We start from the raw sequence: 14183 nt of genomic DNA, 5'->3' as shown, positions 1-14183 counted from the left end.
CTCAGACGCTGCAGTGTTCCGTCACCCTTAGAATTTTTCTAACGTTCTCATTAGCATTTTCAATATTAAAAGGCTCGTTATGTAGTGAAAAAGCATATATCCTAAAACGTACGTACAGTATAGGGATTTGTTATTTGGGTAACACCTGTCCTCGAGAATTGCTCTGATTACATTTGTGGAATTTGGAATCTGGTAGAAATCGTTTAGCCTGACTCTGGGTTTCTGTCTTTAACAAATACTGACTGAGTGCCTGCAGCCACTGTGATACGCATGCGGGGACAGGGCGAGCTTCTGCCCTCAAGGAGCTTAAATTGTAGGAAGGGATACAGACACCAAGCAGCCAATCATATGTTTATTGAATTATAATCGTGGTTAAGTGTTAGAAAGGGCACCACCCCACCTGAGAGGTCAGGAAGGGCTTTGCTGGGGAGGGGGCATTTGACCCAAGATCTGAACCTGAATCTGAGAGCTGGGTGCCTGTTGGCTTTGCCTGGAAGGTGCCCCCCAATGCCCTCCCTGTCTTCCATTGCTGTCTCTCTCTCTCCCAAGACCCCGTTTCTTTCTGTAGTGTGCTTACTCACAATTATCTGGATTTATTGCCTTGTTTATTGTTTGTTTCCCCACTAGAATGGCAGCTCTTTGAGAACAGGTGCTCCCTCCATCCTGGTCACCAGTGCATCCCTGGGGCCTGACAAGGCCTGACGGACCTGACGAGTACGCAGTGGCTGGAGGATTCCGGGTGAGCGTGAATCAGGATCAGAGACGAAGGAGGCCTGCGGAGGCCAGACTGTGCAGGATAAGAGAGGTTAAGTGAAAACAACAAGGCCCAGTTTTTGTTCTGTTTAAAGATTTATTTATTTTAGAGAGAGAAAGAGAGTGCGAGCAGGGGGAGGGGCAGAGGGAGAGGGAGAGAGATGCAGGCTCCCTGCTGAGCTCAGAGCCCGACACGGGGCTCGATCCCAGGACCCTGAAATCATGACCTGAGCAGAAACCAAGAGTCAAGTGCTCAACCGACTGAGCCACGGAGGCCCCCCAACAAGGCCCAGTTTATGTTTCGGGTCTCTTGTTGCCACGTGGTAAGTGGCGTGGAGGGAGGCAAGGGTTCTTGTAGAGAAAAGCGTGAGTCGCTTATCATGATGAGGACTGAGTAACGAACAGAATTGTTAAATCAATATTGTACACCTGAAACTACTAGAACACTGTATGTTCACTACATTGGAATTAAAACTAAAAACTCAATGAAAAAAAAGAAAAGTGTATGTCGAGGGTTTGTTTTGTGATCTTTTAATGTCTAAAATTATAAAACATATGAAACATACTGAAAACAATATCAACATTCATGTATCATCCACCAAGACAGATGTTAAAATTTTGCCTCTTTTTTAAAAAGAAAACATATGGATACTGCTAACAGGCTCTACCCCATTCTTTCCTTTTCTCTCTTCTACCCCCACTTTACAGAAGAGGAACCCGGGGCAGAGAGGTCAAGCTTTGTCCCCAAGGTCTCTTGGTGAGTAGGGGGGAGTCTGGATCTGCACTATGTGATCTGAGCCTCGAGCCTGTATGTTTTAGATGCTTTCGTACTTTTTCTTTTTCTCTTTTTAGAGAGTGCATGCAAGCAGGCTGGGGTGGGGAGGGGCAGACGGAAAGGGAGAGAGGGAATCTTAAGCAGGCTCCACGTCCAGCACGGAGCTCAGTCTCACAACCCTGAGATCATGACCTGAGCAGAAATCAAGACTCAGACACTTAACAGACTAAGCCACCCAGGTGCCCCTCCATTGTGTTTCTGATATCATTTCTCTAGCTTAGATAGAAACGGAATTGCTGGGTCCCAACAAGAGCATCTTCAATTTAATAAGGGTCATTAGAATGACCTTCTGGAGAAGGTCTCCAGATAAATCCTCACAGAATGTTCGGGGTCAAGGTAGAGGGAAAAACCCAAACCCTACAGGGCCCCATACGTTTTGCCTCCACAAGGCCATCTCCCTGACCTCCCTTTCTACTACCCTCGCCCTCATACACTATTCTAGGCACAAGGGCTTCCTTGCTCTAAATGAGAAGGGCCTAGCACATCCCTACCTCAGGACCTTTGTACTTGCTATTCCCTCGGCCTAGAATGTTCTTTCCTCGGATGTCCACATGGCTTGTTCCCTTGCCTCATCCTGGACTCTTCTCCATATTATCTATTCATTGAGGCTTCCCTGTTCCCTTCCTCCCACCAGTCCCTTTCCCTACCCTGCTTTCCTTTTTCTTCTGTAACATATAACTCCAGTCGATAAATACATATTAAATATGTATTGTGTATTGTGTCCCCCATTAGAGTATATTTCGTGATGGCGAGGATTTTCTCCATCTTAGTCACTGCTGTTGTCAGTGCCTGAACAGTACCAAGCATTTAGCAGACTTTGAGATAGACAGATAGATAGATAATTTTTGGCAATAAGAATAAGTTTTCCTTTTTTTTTTTTTTTTTGAGTATAGTTGATGCACAATGTTCCTTTAGTTTCAGGTGTCACTGATAAATATTTTTTGAATAAATGAATAATCCCAGGGAGTTTCAGAAATACAGACATGATGAAGTAAGTCAAAAGTTTACAATAGTATTTTTCTGTACCCCTCATGTATGATCATTGTATATTTGGTATTTTAAGGATTTGAAATGCTTAAGAGAACTTGGCATACTAGTGTCTACCAAGGAAACTTTATGATTCTAATTTAAAATGTAAAGTGGAGGGGCACCTGGGTGGCTCAGTTGGTTAATCGCCTGACTCTTGGTTTTAGCTCAGGTCCAGACCTTAGGGTCATGGGATGGAGCCCTGAGTCAGGCTCCCTGCTCATCATGGAGTCTGCCTGTCCCTCTCCCTCTGCTCCACCCCCCCAGTAAATAAATAAAATCTTTAAAAATAAAGTAAAATGTAAAATTGAAATAAGTTAAACTTGTGATTTGAGGTTAAAATCTTACTAAACTTATAAATAGTATTAGAATATTTAAGGGAACTGGAGATTGGACATATTCTAAGTTTAATAGATTTATGAGATATATTTAAGAACTTAGAAGGTTTGTCTAAACTGAGATACTTAGTGGAAATCAAACATATTAAATTTATAAATGTAGTTTAAAATGTTTAAGAGATTTTCATTATACCGTATCTAAAATGACCTTTAAAAGTATCATCAAAGGGCGCCTGGCTGGCTCAGTCAGAAGAGCGTGTGACTTTTGATCTCAGGATCGTAGGTTCAAGCCCCATGTTGGGCGTAGAGATTACGTAAAAAAATAAAAATAATAAATAATAATATAAATAAATAAATACGTGTGGGGACCTCTGGGTGGCTCAGTCAGTTAAGCGTCTGCCTTCGGCTCAGGTCAAGATCTCGGGGTCCTGGGATCAAGCCCCGTGTCTATCAGGCTCTACGCTTAGTGGGGGGCCTGCTTGTCCCTCTCCCTCTGCCCCTCTTCCCGCTTGTGCTCTTTCTCTCTCAAATAAATAAAAAATCTTTAAAAGAAGAATAAAAAATAAAGTGCTACTCTGTGGTCAAGTACTGTTATTATTACAGATGAGAAAACCCCGGGCCACTGAGATTCTGCGAGGCTGGGCCACAAATGGCCAGTCAAGCATCCCAGCTCTCCACCTTGGGCCTGCTCCTTCCAGCTCGGACAGCTGCCTCTCTGCCTGCTGTCCCCACAGTGAGTGTGGGGCTGGTGACAGTCTTCAGGCCCCACTGAGGTTCAGTGATAGTAACTAGCAATTGGCTTGGGTAAAGGACATCGTTGTCATTGCAGATGTGGAAATTGGTACCCCCGGTCTTTTTTTCTTTTTTAGATTTTATTTATTTGTCAGAGAGAGCACAAGCAAGGGAGAGTGGCAGGCAGAGGGAGAAGCGGACACCCCGCTGAGCAAGGAGCCCAATGCGGGACTCGATCCCAGGACCCCGGGATCATGACCTGAGCCGGAGGCACACGCTTAACCGACTGAGCCACCCAGGCCTCCCAACCCCCGGTCTTTTGGTGAGTGGGACACGGAGCCGGGATCCAGCCTGGTGGTCTGGCCCAGAGCCAGTGTTCCTCACTGCGTCTGAGCAGCTGCTCCCACGTCTGCCCCTCTGAGGACATCTTGGCCTCTCCAGGAGCTTCCTGGGGGCCTTTGTTAAGGTCAGTCTGTCCACAGAGGAGGCCACAGAGGAGGCGCACCTACCACCTGAAAGGCCCTCCCTCTGTGCCTGTCCCTGCCTCTCCTGGAGTCTCCCCCCAGCCCCCCAGGTCTGGTGTGTGCCTCTAAGTGTGTGACTTGCTCCTGTCGTTCTGGTTAACGAGGTCACGGGGTAACCCCCGGCTGGGCCTCTCTCCACAGGCATCCCAAAGAAGGCAGCCCCTTTGACAATGACAGTCCTCACCGTGGAGCCGGGACGCGACTCTCACGTGGGAAGTCCACAAGGGAGCAGCCCTGTGTGAGCACTGTTCTGACCACAGGGGTGAGGCAAAGCGAGTCTGACAGGAGCTTCGTGATCCGAGCAGCCTGGCAGGTGGACAGGTGTCCCCCAAGTTACAGGCGACACCTGGAGACCTGACGGAGCGGCCCAGGCCCCACAGGGAGATGCCCCGTGAGCTAGGCCTTCCAAGGAAGCCCAGCCCAGGCTTAAATCCACCCACAGCAAACGTGTCCAGAGACGACTCGTGATTTTTAAATGTTTCCGCCTCTCAGCAGGAAAGCTCCAGTCTGACCCCCTGGACTTTGAGGGGCGTGGACAGATATCTACACCTGACCCTGAGATGCGTCTTTTAAAAGACCGTGACTTTTCCTCCCAAGGTGGTGTTTTAGGGTGCGTAAGGCTGCTGGTTCCAAGGAGAGCCTGCCCTGCTGTAAGCAAATCCGGAGTAGCGATGCTTTCATAACCCTCTCAGAGGACAGGCTCTGAGGGAAGTACGCGTTCCAGTTAAGTGCCTTCTGTATGCAAAGTTGTTCGTTTTAACTACGTTGTTAAATTTTAACAATTGAGAAACTTTGAAAACTGCTTCACACACTTCCTTGCCTTCTTGGGGGGATAAAAAGGGACAGAATTTTTCCCAGCGCTTTGGGGCCATGGGGTCTGTGTGCTGCGTCGTGGGCCTGATCCCGAGGCTACGCGCGGCCCTGGTGGGCTGTTCGCCCCACACTATGGAGCCTGGGCCGCTAGGCTGTTTGGACTCCTTACTTCTAATTTTGTTTCGGTTGTTTATTCATCCAAGCTGGCCCTTCTTCCTGTTCTCGGTCAGCGTGTCCGCCCCGGCCTTCCTGTGGCTGCTGTTTCATCTGCGGAGGGGCAGGGGACCAGAGCACCAAGCTCGTTCAGTTCTGGCTAGTTATCCCTCCATCAGTGGCTGGTGCGAGATAGGAGTGCCGATTTCTATTTTTTAAGATTTTGTATTTTTTTTTTTAAAGATTTTATTTATTTATTCGACAGAGACAGAGACAGCCAGCGAGAGAGGGAACACAAGCAGGGGGAGTGGGAGAGGAAGAAGCAGGCTCATAGCGGAAAAGCCTGATGTGGGGCTCGATCCCAGAACACTGAGATCACGCCCTGAGCCGAAGGCAGACGCTTAACCGCTGTGCCACCCAGGCGCCCCAAGATTTTGTATTATTTTAAGTCATCTCTACGCCCATCGTGGGGCTCGAACTCACAACCCTGAGATCAAGAATTGCACACTGCACCGACTGAGCCGGCCAGGCTTCCCAAGAGTGCATATTTCTGTTTGGTTGTCAATGTGGTGTGCAAACCTATATACACATATGCACATTAGCTGCGACAGGCATAGCGTACGTGACATATAACATGTACGTATATATCATTAGTGCTTTAATTTTCACTTTATTTTATTTTATTTTATTTTATTTTATTTTATTTTATTTTATTTTATTTTATTTTAAAGATCGTATTTATTTATTTGACAGATAGGGAGCATGAGCGACGGGAGGGACAGAGGCAGAAGGAGCAGCAGGCTCCCTACTGAGCAGGCAGCCAGACACGGGGCTCGATCCCAGGACCCTGAGATCATGACCTGAGCTGAAGGCAGACGCTTCACTGACTGAGCCACCCAGGCGCCCCAAGTTTTTATTCTAATTCCAGTTAGTTAACACACGGTGTTATATTGGCTTCATAATTTTCACTTTCTTGATAAGCACATTTTAATATATGCATTGACCTTTTATATTTCTCTTCTGTGACTTATCTGTTTGCCTGTTTTTCTGTTCTGTGCAAATTGTAAAGCTCTTTGGGAAAACAGTTTGTCAGCTGGCAATGCTTTATTTTTATTTTTTTTAAGATTTATTTATTTCTCATGCAAGCAGGGGGACAGGCAGAGAGAGAGGGAGAGAGAATCTCCAGCAGACTCCTCACTGAGTGCAGAGCCCGACGTGGGGCTCAATCCCACGACCCTGAGATCGTGACCTGAGCCAAAATCAAGAGTCAGACGCTCAACTGACTGAGCCACCCAGGCGCCCCTCTAGCAATGCTTTAGAAGTATACATTCTTGGACCCAGAATTTGTTTCTGGAAACTTGTCTTACAGAAATGCTTACACACATGCACAAAGACCTATGTATGATGATACTCGCTGCAGCCGTCTAGAACAGGGAAGGCAGGAACTGATAGAGAAGTCCATCCGTCGGTGGAAGGGGGAAGTAAATTGTGCTCTATTCACACTACATGGTCACTAAAAAATGAAAAATGAAGGTCGTTCATGGATGCTGACCGGGAAAAGTCTCCGTACAAAAAAGAGTCACAGAAAAAAAAAATGTAATCCAATGTCTTTTTTTTCAAGTTTACTTATTTATTTCGAGAACACAAGCAGGGAGGGGCAGAGCAAGAAGGAGAGAGAGAATCCAGCACAGAGTCCGACACGGGGCTCAATCTTAGGACCCTGAGATCGTGACCTGAGCTGAAATCAAGAGTCAGATGCTTAACCGACGGAGCCACCCAGGCGCCCCTCAGGGTTTATTTGTAAGTCATCTCTACGCCCACCACGGGGCTCAAACTCACAGCCCTGAGATCAAGAGTCACAGGTTCCGTGGACTGAACCAGCAGGGCGCCCCCGAAATAAGAACTGTCCTATCTAAAGTCTTGCTCCGTCAGGTGTGGGACAGCGACATGGGTATGAGCTGGGAGCAGGACAAAGGCAGTCAGTCTCAGGAAGCAGCGGTCAAGGTTCTCAAGCCTGGCTGCATAGAATCACCGAGAGGGTTTGACACAAATGCTGAGGCTGGCGGGGGGGGCACCCCAAGGTTCTGATGTAGTAGGTCTGGGGGCCTGGACACGCAGCAGGAATGAACCTCTGCCCTAAGACCCCAATAAACGGATAAACGGGGACCGCAGTGTGAGTGGGGATGTGGGGACTCTCCCGGCAGAAACGTGAGTGCTAGCCCAGGCCCTTTAGGCTGCTCTGTAGGACTATTTCCTTTCCTTTTCTTTTTTTTAAAGATTTTATTTACTTATTTGACAGAGACAGAGCACAAGCAGGCGGAGCAGCAGGCAGAGGGAGAGGGAGAAGCAGGCTCCTCGCTGAGCAGGCAGCCAGACACGGGGCTCGATCCCAGGACCCTGGGATCATGACCTGAGCCGAAGGCAGTTGCTTAACCAACTGAGCCACACAGGCGCCCCTCTTTTTCTTTTTCTCTTTTCTTTTCTTTTCTCTTCTCTTTTTTCTTTTATTTTCTTTTCTTCTTTCCTTCCTTCCTTTTCTTTTCTTCCTCCCTCCCTCCTCCTTCCCTCCCTTCATTTCTTTCTCTCTTTCTTTCTTTCTTTCTTTCTTTCTTTCTTTCTTTCTTTCTTTCTTTCTCTCACTCACTATTGGGTTCTCTGTGGCATGGAACATTTGGACAGCTAGATCAGGGAGCCCACTTTAATCTAAGAAGCCCTGTAACTGAGAAAAACTACATGTCCACACAGGAGCAATTAGGGGCTGACTTGCCGCATTTTTAAAAACCTCACCGAGGCAGTTTAACGTTCCTTTCTGTACCCATCTCCCCAGGACATTCTTTTCGGTGTGAGGTCACGCCCTCCATTTCAATACCATCTCCACTGCAAATGGGGTGCTTCTCTTGGGTCCAGTGTGACCTGCCGGTACTCCAATTTGGAGGTGCATTTTGTTTTCCCGAATCCCAGAGATAGCCAAGTATGGGTCTCACTATCTGAAGAAGGCGTCAGGAACATTCGAAAGTTAAGCTTAGCCCAGGCATGCCCACTCATGGGCGTTTGTGCACACACAGCATTCTTCAGGAAGCCCCAAGGGCATCAGCTGCAAGAGGGTGCGTCTCACAGATTGAAATGTTTGCCTCACACCAAAGGTGGTGGGGTGCAGGGTTTAACTAGATACCCTGCAAGGTTCCACCAAGACTGTGTTTTATTATGCCCCAGGAAGTGTCCTAGGTGCGGGGGTGTAATGCACAGGCTGTGGGGGGTGGGGTGGCGGGGGACACGAGCAAGAGACAAATGGCCAGAGACACAGGTGGTAATTGGGCCATGCCTTTATCCATCCACCCATCCATGCACCTGTTCATTTATTCAACAAGTATTTATTTAGTGAACAGGACCAAAGTCAGGGCCTGTGGGAGTGTGGGATACAATGAGGAAGGGCTTCAGCTCAGCAGGGCAGATGCCATGGGTGGAGGAGAGCGTCTCTGAGCCCATACTTCGAGGAGAAGCATCTGGGACAGTTTCTTGGAGGCAGTGATGCCCGGGCCGGCCCTGAGAACCAAGCAGGCGCCCCAGAGGTGGGGCGGCCCCAGTAGCGCAGGTGAGGGGCTGGAGAGGGGGCCAGGCACGTCTGCAAGGGCCAGAAAGCCAGTCCTAAGTCTTGAACTGAGAAAAGCGGGGTGAAGGAACGCTGATGATTAGGGGGATGGGGGGGCACCAGAAGGTTAAGCCACACCCCGTCTCACTTGGAGGGTACTGGATTCCCAATCCGGTCTCCAATCAGGGGTACAGCCTGCACATGCCCCCCACACCCAACCTATAGAGGAGATGAGGTGGGCGGGTCCCAAGTAAGCAGCGCCCCGAGGTCCCCCGCTTAGGACAGTCCCTGCTCAAATACCACCTCTCCCCCACCACCCGCAAATATTTACATCCTGTTTATGCCGAGGCCTCCCAGGGCCTCGAATTTTCATGAATAAAATATGAGTTTCTAGGCCGAGCTAGGGAGGAAAAAAACCCCCGCCAGCTGGTAGAGACCAGAGGCAGTTTAGTGTTTTGGTTGCTGTCGCCTCCCGCGTGGTTTTTAGAGGAAATTTGAATTGGCCGATCAAGGTGACCCAGGGCGGGAGATTTGGCATTTTCTATACCTTCTGGGGGTTCTAGGGACGAAACCAGTGGCAGTGCCCATTCCCTGAACTTTATTCATAGGACTGTTTCCTGAGACACCCAGACTTGCACTCTTTTATCCTTCTGAAATGTCGTGAAAGTCCAGGCTTTTCAATAGGCAGAGGGAGACTTTTAGAGGTAATCCAGCCCAATGCCCTCCTTTAAAAGAAAAAAAAAAAAAAAAGATTTTTAAATTTATTTATTAATTTGGGAGAGAGAGAGGCAGAGAGCAAGCTTGAGCAGGAGGGGCAGAGGGAGACAGAGAAGCAGACATCCCCGCCCCAGCAGGGAGCCCAATGAGGGGCTTGACACCAGGACCCTGGGATCAGGACCTGAGCGGAAGGCAGGCCCTTAACTGACTGAGCCACTTTTTAAAGAAGAGAAAACTCAGGCTCAGAGGGCAAGGGGTTTGCCCCGGGGCCACTTAGGCTAATCAAGTGATAATCTGTCAGGGTTCCCCGTCACCTGGTCAGGTATTCTCTCCACCACATCACAATTCCTGCAAGTACAAAATTTTGGAATTCGTAGACAGTATGTTACAGAATGGTTTTGGATTTTCAGACAATTAAGCAGATAGTACGGAGAGTTCCCATGTACCCCCTCCCCTCTCACGCAGTTTCCCCTATTAGTAACATCTTAGGTGAATGTGGGACATTTATTACAATTTTTTTTAATAAATGCTTCGATTTATTTATTTTTTTAAAGTAGGTGCCACGCCCAATGCGGAGCCCAATGCGGGGCTTGAACTCATGACCCTGAGATCAAGACCTGAGCTGAGATCAAGAGTCAGATGCTTCGGGCTCCTGGGTGGCTCGGTTGGTTAAGCCTCTGCCTTTGGCTCAGGTCCTGATCTGGGAGTCCTGGGATGGAGCAGAGAGTCTGCTTCTCCCTCTCCCTTTGTCCCTTCCCCCCTGCTTGTGTGCTGTCTCTTAATCTCCTTAAAAAAATCAATGAGACGCTTACCCGACTGAGCCACCCAGGTGCCCCCATTTATTATAATTAATGGATCAGTATCAGTATATTGGTATTAATTAAAGGCCATTGTTTGCATTAAGCTTCCCCCTTTATGTTCACTTGCGTGGGTCTTGACTAATAATGTCATGTATGTTCCCCCCATTTCAGTCTCGTACAGAATAGTTTCACCTCCCTAAAAATCACCTGCTGTTCACCTGTGTAACCCTCCACCCTCCTCCTCCCCTCTACACAGCCCCCTGCAACCACTAATCTTTGTATGTTCTCCCCGGTTTTGCCTTTTCCAGAATGTCATAGGGTTAGCATCATACAGTGTCTGGCTTCTTCAGACTGGCTTCTTTCACTCAGCAAAAGGCATTACAGATTTTTTTTCAGGGACCCATAGAAACTTCCATCACGACGAATGGAGACCTTATAGGTTGGTGGAATATTTCTCATTCTGTGTCCAATCGCACTCCTTCCAAAGATGTGGAAATTCCTGGAAAAATGACATGGATTTCTTTCTTAATTATAATTAGAGAAGGATTCAGGTTGATGCCTGGAGTTGCTTCTTGGAAATTCCAAGATTTTTTTTTTCCTTAGTCCTTCTGATGCCTTCTCTTCAAACAATTTCTTCGCCAACCATTTTTCTCATGAATGTTTGCCTCGCACTTGGTCTTATTCTCTCTTCTGACCACACTGTACAGCCTCGATTGGAGAGAATGTTGGACCAGGTGGCGGGGAGCCCTGGCACATCCTCACGGGTGAGCTGAGTGGCCCTGGGTCAGGGAGAAATTCTGTTTCTTCGGACGTTGAGTGTTTTTTCTCTGCCAGGCGTGTGCTAGAAGCCATTTCCTGTGACATTTTACTTGACCTCTACAAGTCATTAGTGAAGAAATCCTTATTCCTATGCTTAATACACGAGAGCCCCTCATCGAGGCTGTGAACCATTTGCCCAAAGCCAGGCAGCTAGCAAGTGCCTGGCGGGGGCGGGGGGGGGGAGGGGAGGTTGGGATTTGAACCCAGGTCACCAGGCCAGACCGGAGCTCTAAACCTCCACTTCTTCCTTGGGCCGGCCTTCATTTTCATTTTGATCCAAATTTTAAAAATGTCCCACATTTCCCTGGTTTTCACGCTGGCGTAACAGTGTCAGTAACCTGAAGAAGTACTTTTTATGGGAAAGAAAGCTCTGGTTTAGGAACTGCTGACCTAAAACCAAACAGGAAGTCGAGCATTCCCGGCTTAAATGGACCATCTGGGAATCTACTAGAATCAGTCCTGCCGGGGGCCTGGCAGTTTGCTTTAGCCTGGACTCAGAGGTGGGAGGAGGAGAGCTCAAGACTCCTAACAGCCCTGGGCCCATCGGCCCTCCCGGCTGCAGGAAGTCAGGGCCTGGGGGCGGGGGGGGGGGGGGGGGGGGGGGCAGGTGACCTTCGGACTGGAGCACAGGGCACAGGAGAGAGAGAAGCCAGGAAAGCAGGAGCTGAGGACCCAGCCACGGTGCTAACGGGGGACCAGTGCTCTGGGTGGGGGCTGACATCAGGCCCGGGGGTGGGTGAATCAACCTGGGGGCGTTTGGACAGCCTGCCCGGTTGGGCTGGTAAGCGCTTGCAATGCACTGGAATGTTCTGCCTCAGGGAGCCCTGCCCCTTGGTTCCCAGCCTCTGGTATAAATCCCTGGCGATTCCCCACTTGGAGAGAACATAGTTACCGCTCCTACAGAGTGTTCACAGCATGCCAGGCTCCCTGTGAACTCCGAAGAAAATGCTATCTCCTTGTGCTCCCCCAGAGAGGGAAACTGAGGCCCAGAGCAGTGAAAGCCGTCCAAGGTTACAAAGACAGGAAATGGCAGCACCAGGATTCTACACCTACAGGAAGCTGATGTCCCCAGAGGCTGCAGGACCCCACCCATTGGCCTTCATCTTTAGATAGACCCCCTAGACCCCCTATATGTCTGCTTTTCCAGGAAACACCCCAGGACTTGGGTCTGGGGTGTCATCTTGTCCCCTATCTGAGGCAAAGTGGGGGAGCAGGGATGAGGGTTCTCAGATGTCTGGGGCCTCCATCTGGTTGGACTGTAGGCAGGAGTACTCTGGAGAACCATGGGAGGGGGCTTCCTGGGGAAATAGGGTTCACGGAGACTTCCCCAGCCCTGGCTCCCTGGGGTGTGGCTTCAAGGCTGAAAAGCTGAGGGGGCCCAGTGGGCAGGTGCCCTCTCCACCCCACGACCCCCACCCCCTGGCAAGCAGCACACACAGGCAGACCAACGGCCGTACCCATGTTTTAACAGACAGCTGGAGTGTGACCCAGGTGGAAGGATGGTCTAGGCTGAGCTGGCTCTTCCCCTCGAGCAAGGCTGGGGGTCAGGTCTGCAGCCAGCCACACCCCGACAGGCAGCCCATGTCTGAGGAGCCCATCCAAGTGGAAGGGCTTCGCTTTTACCAACAACCCCCCTCCCCCCACTTCCAGGCAACTTTTTTTTTTTTTAAGTTTACTTATTTTTTAGTAATCTCTACCGCCAGTGTGGGGCTCGAACTCACAACCCAGACGTCAAGAGTCACATGACTGAGCCAGCCGGGAGCCACCCCAGCCACCCGCCCCGCAAGTCTTCATCTCGGTTTCTTGCCTGTCAAGATCCTCAGAAGATGAACTTCAGTCCCCGTTTCATAAAATAAGGAAATCGGGTCAAAATATTCCAAGGTCCAGAACATTCCCAAATAGTGTGATTTGGTGTTATTTATACATTTGTCCTTTAAAAGCAAGTACTAAGCTTTCCAAAGTTACTTTTCCTGAAAGCATGAATTAAAAATAAATCTGGGGGCGCCTGGCTGGCTCAGCCGGTAGAGGGCGCTACTCTGGATATGAGTTCAGCCCCACATGGGGCGCATGGATTGCTTTTTAAAAATGTATATTTTAAATGTGGAAGCAGAGGTGGTTGTTTATCAGTATTCTGAGATTATTTTGCAAAACAAAAAAAATTATTTTATAAAGTGAATTGACTTAATTTTATTTTAAAAAAAAGTGGCCTAAGAGGAGAGGGGTCCTGGATCCTGGCCTAGTGTTGGTCCTCATTGATTTCTTTTGTCTTTACCTGTCTGGGATCTGTTGCTGTTGCAACAAAGATTCATTCGTTCATCATTCACTCATTTATTTGAAGTTTTATTTTTTTAGGTAATCTCTACACCTGATGTGGGGCTCGAACTCGCAAGCCCGAGATCAAGAGGCACACACTCATCTGACTCAAGATTTGATTATTTAAATACTGAACATTATGCGTTTATTTTGTTCACTATTTAAAAAATATATAACATTCAAAAATATATATATGTAACACTAATCTCCATGGCAATTAGTTTTCTTTAAGGAATATTCTATAATGGAGTACATACATGGCTTATTTTATTTTTTTATTTTACTTTTTATTTATTTATTTTTAAAGATTTTATTTATTTACTTGACAGAGAGGGAGACAGCCTGAGAGAGGGAACACAAGCAGGGGGAGTGGGAGAGGAAGAAGCAGGCTCCCAGGGGAGGAGCCCGATGCGGGGCTCGATCCCAAAACGTCGGGATCACGCCCTGAGCCGAAGGCAGATGCTTAACGACTGAGCCACCCAGGCGCCCCCATGGCTTCTTTTAAACAAAGAGCCACATTGCTAAAAAGTCAACTCAACATTGCTGATTTAAACCGTGAAGAAAATTATGATGAACGTGACCGTGTTCATATTAAAAACTTCCGTCCGTTCACAGACGCGATCAACAACATTAAATGACAAGCCACAACCCAGGAGAGGTGCTGGCAATTCTTCCAACCGACCGAGGAATACCGTCTAGGCTATTTAAATAAACCTACAGGTCGTTAAGGAAGAAGACAGCCACCCGATGGAAAACGGACAAATCCTCGGA

General features: G+C 48.4%; 1 long non-coding RNA gene across 2 annotated transcripts; it reads left to right on the top strand.

The window, feature by feature from the left end:
• Nucleotides 1-631: 631 nt before the first annotated feature.
• On the top strand, nucleotides 632-13602 carry LOC113267779 (uncharacterized). Of its 2 annotated transcripts, none has more exons than XR_007191235.2 (3): nucleotides 632-739; nucleotides 1462-1510; nucleotides 13452-13602. It is a non-coding gene; the product is annotated as an uncharacterized LOC113267779 (long non-coding RNA). The 2 variants fall into 2 exon arrangements; XR_003320941.3 differs by lacking the exon at nucleotides 13452-13602 and adding an exon at nucleotides 5928-6784.
• Nucleotides 13603-14183: the final 581 nt, after the last annotated feature.

Source organism: Ursus arctos, unplaced genomic scaffold (genome assembly GCF_023065955.2).
Source record: "Ursus arctos isolate Adak ecotype North America unplaced genomic scaffold, UrsArc2.0 scaffold_2, whole genome shotgun sequence".
In the NCBI taxonomy this organism is placed as follows: Eukaryota; Metazoa; Chordata; class Mammalia; order Carnivora; family Ursidae; genus Ursus; species Ursus arctos.
This window is presented reverse-complemented; position numbering and strand designations above follow the sequence as displayed.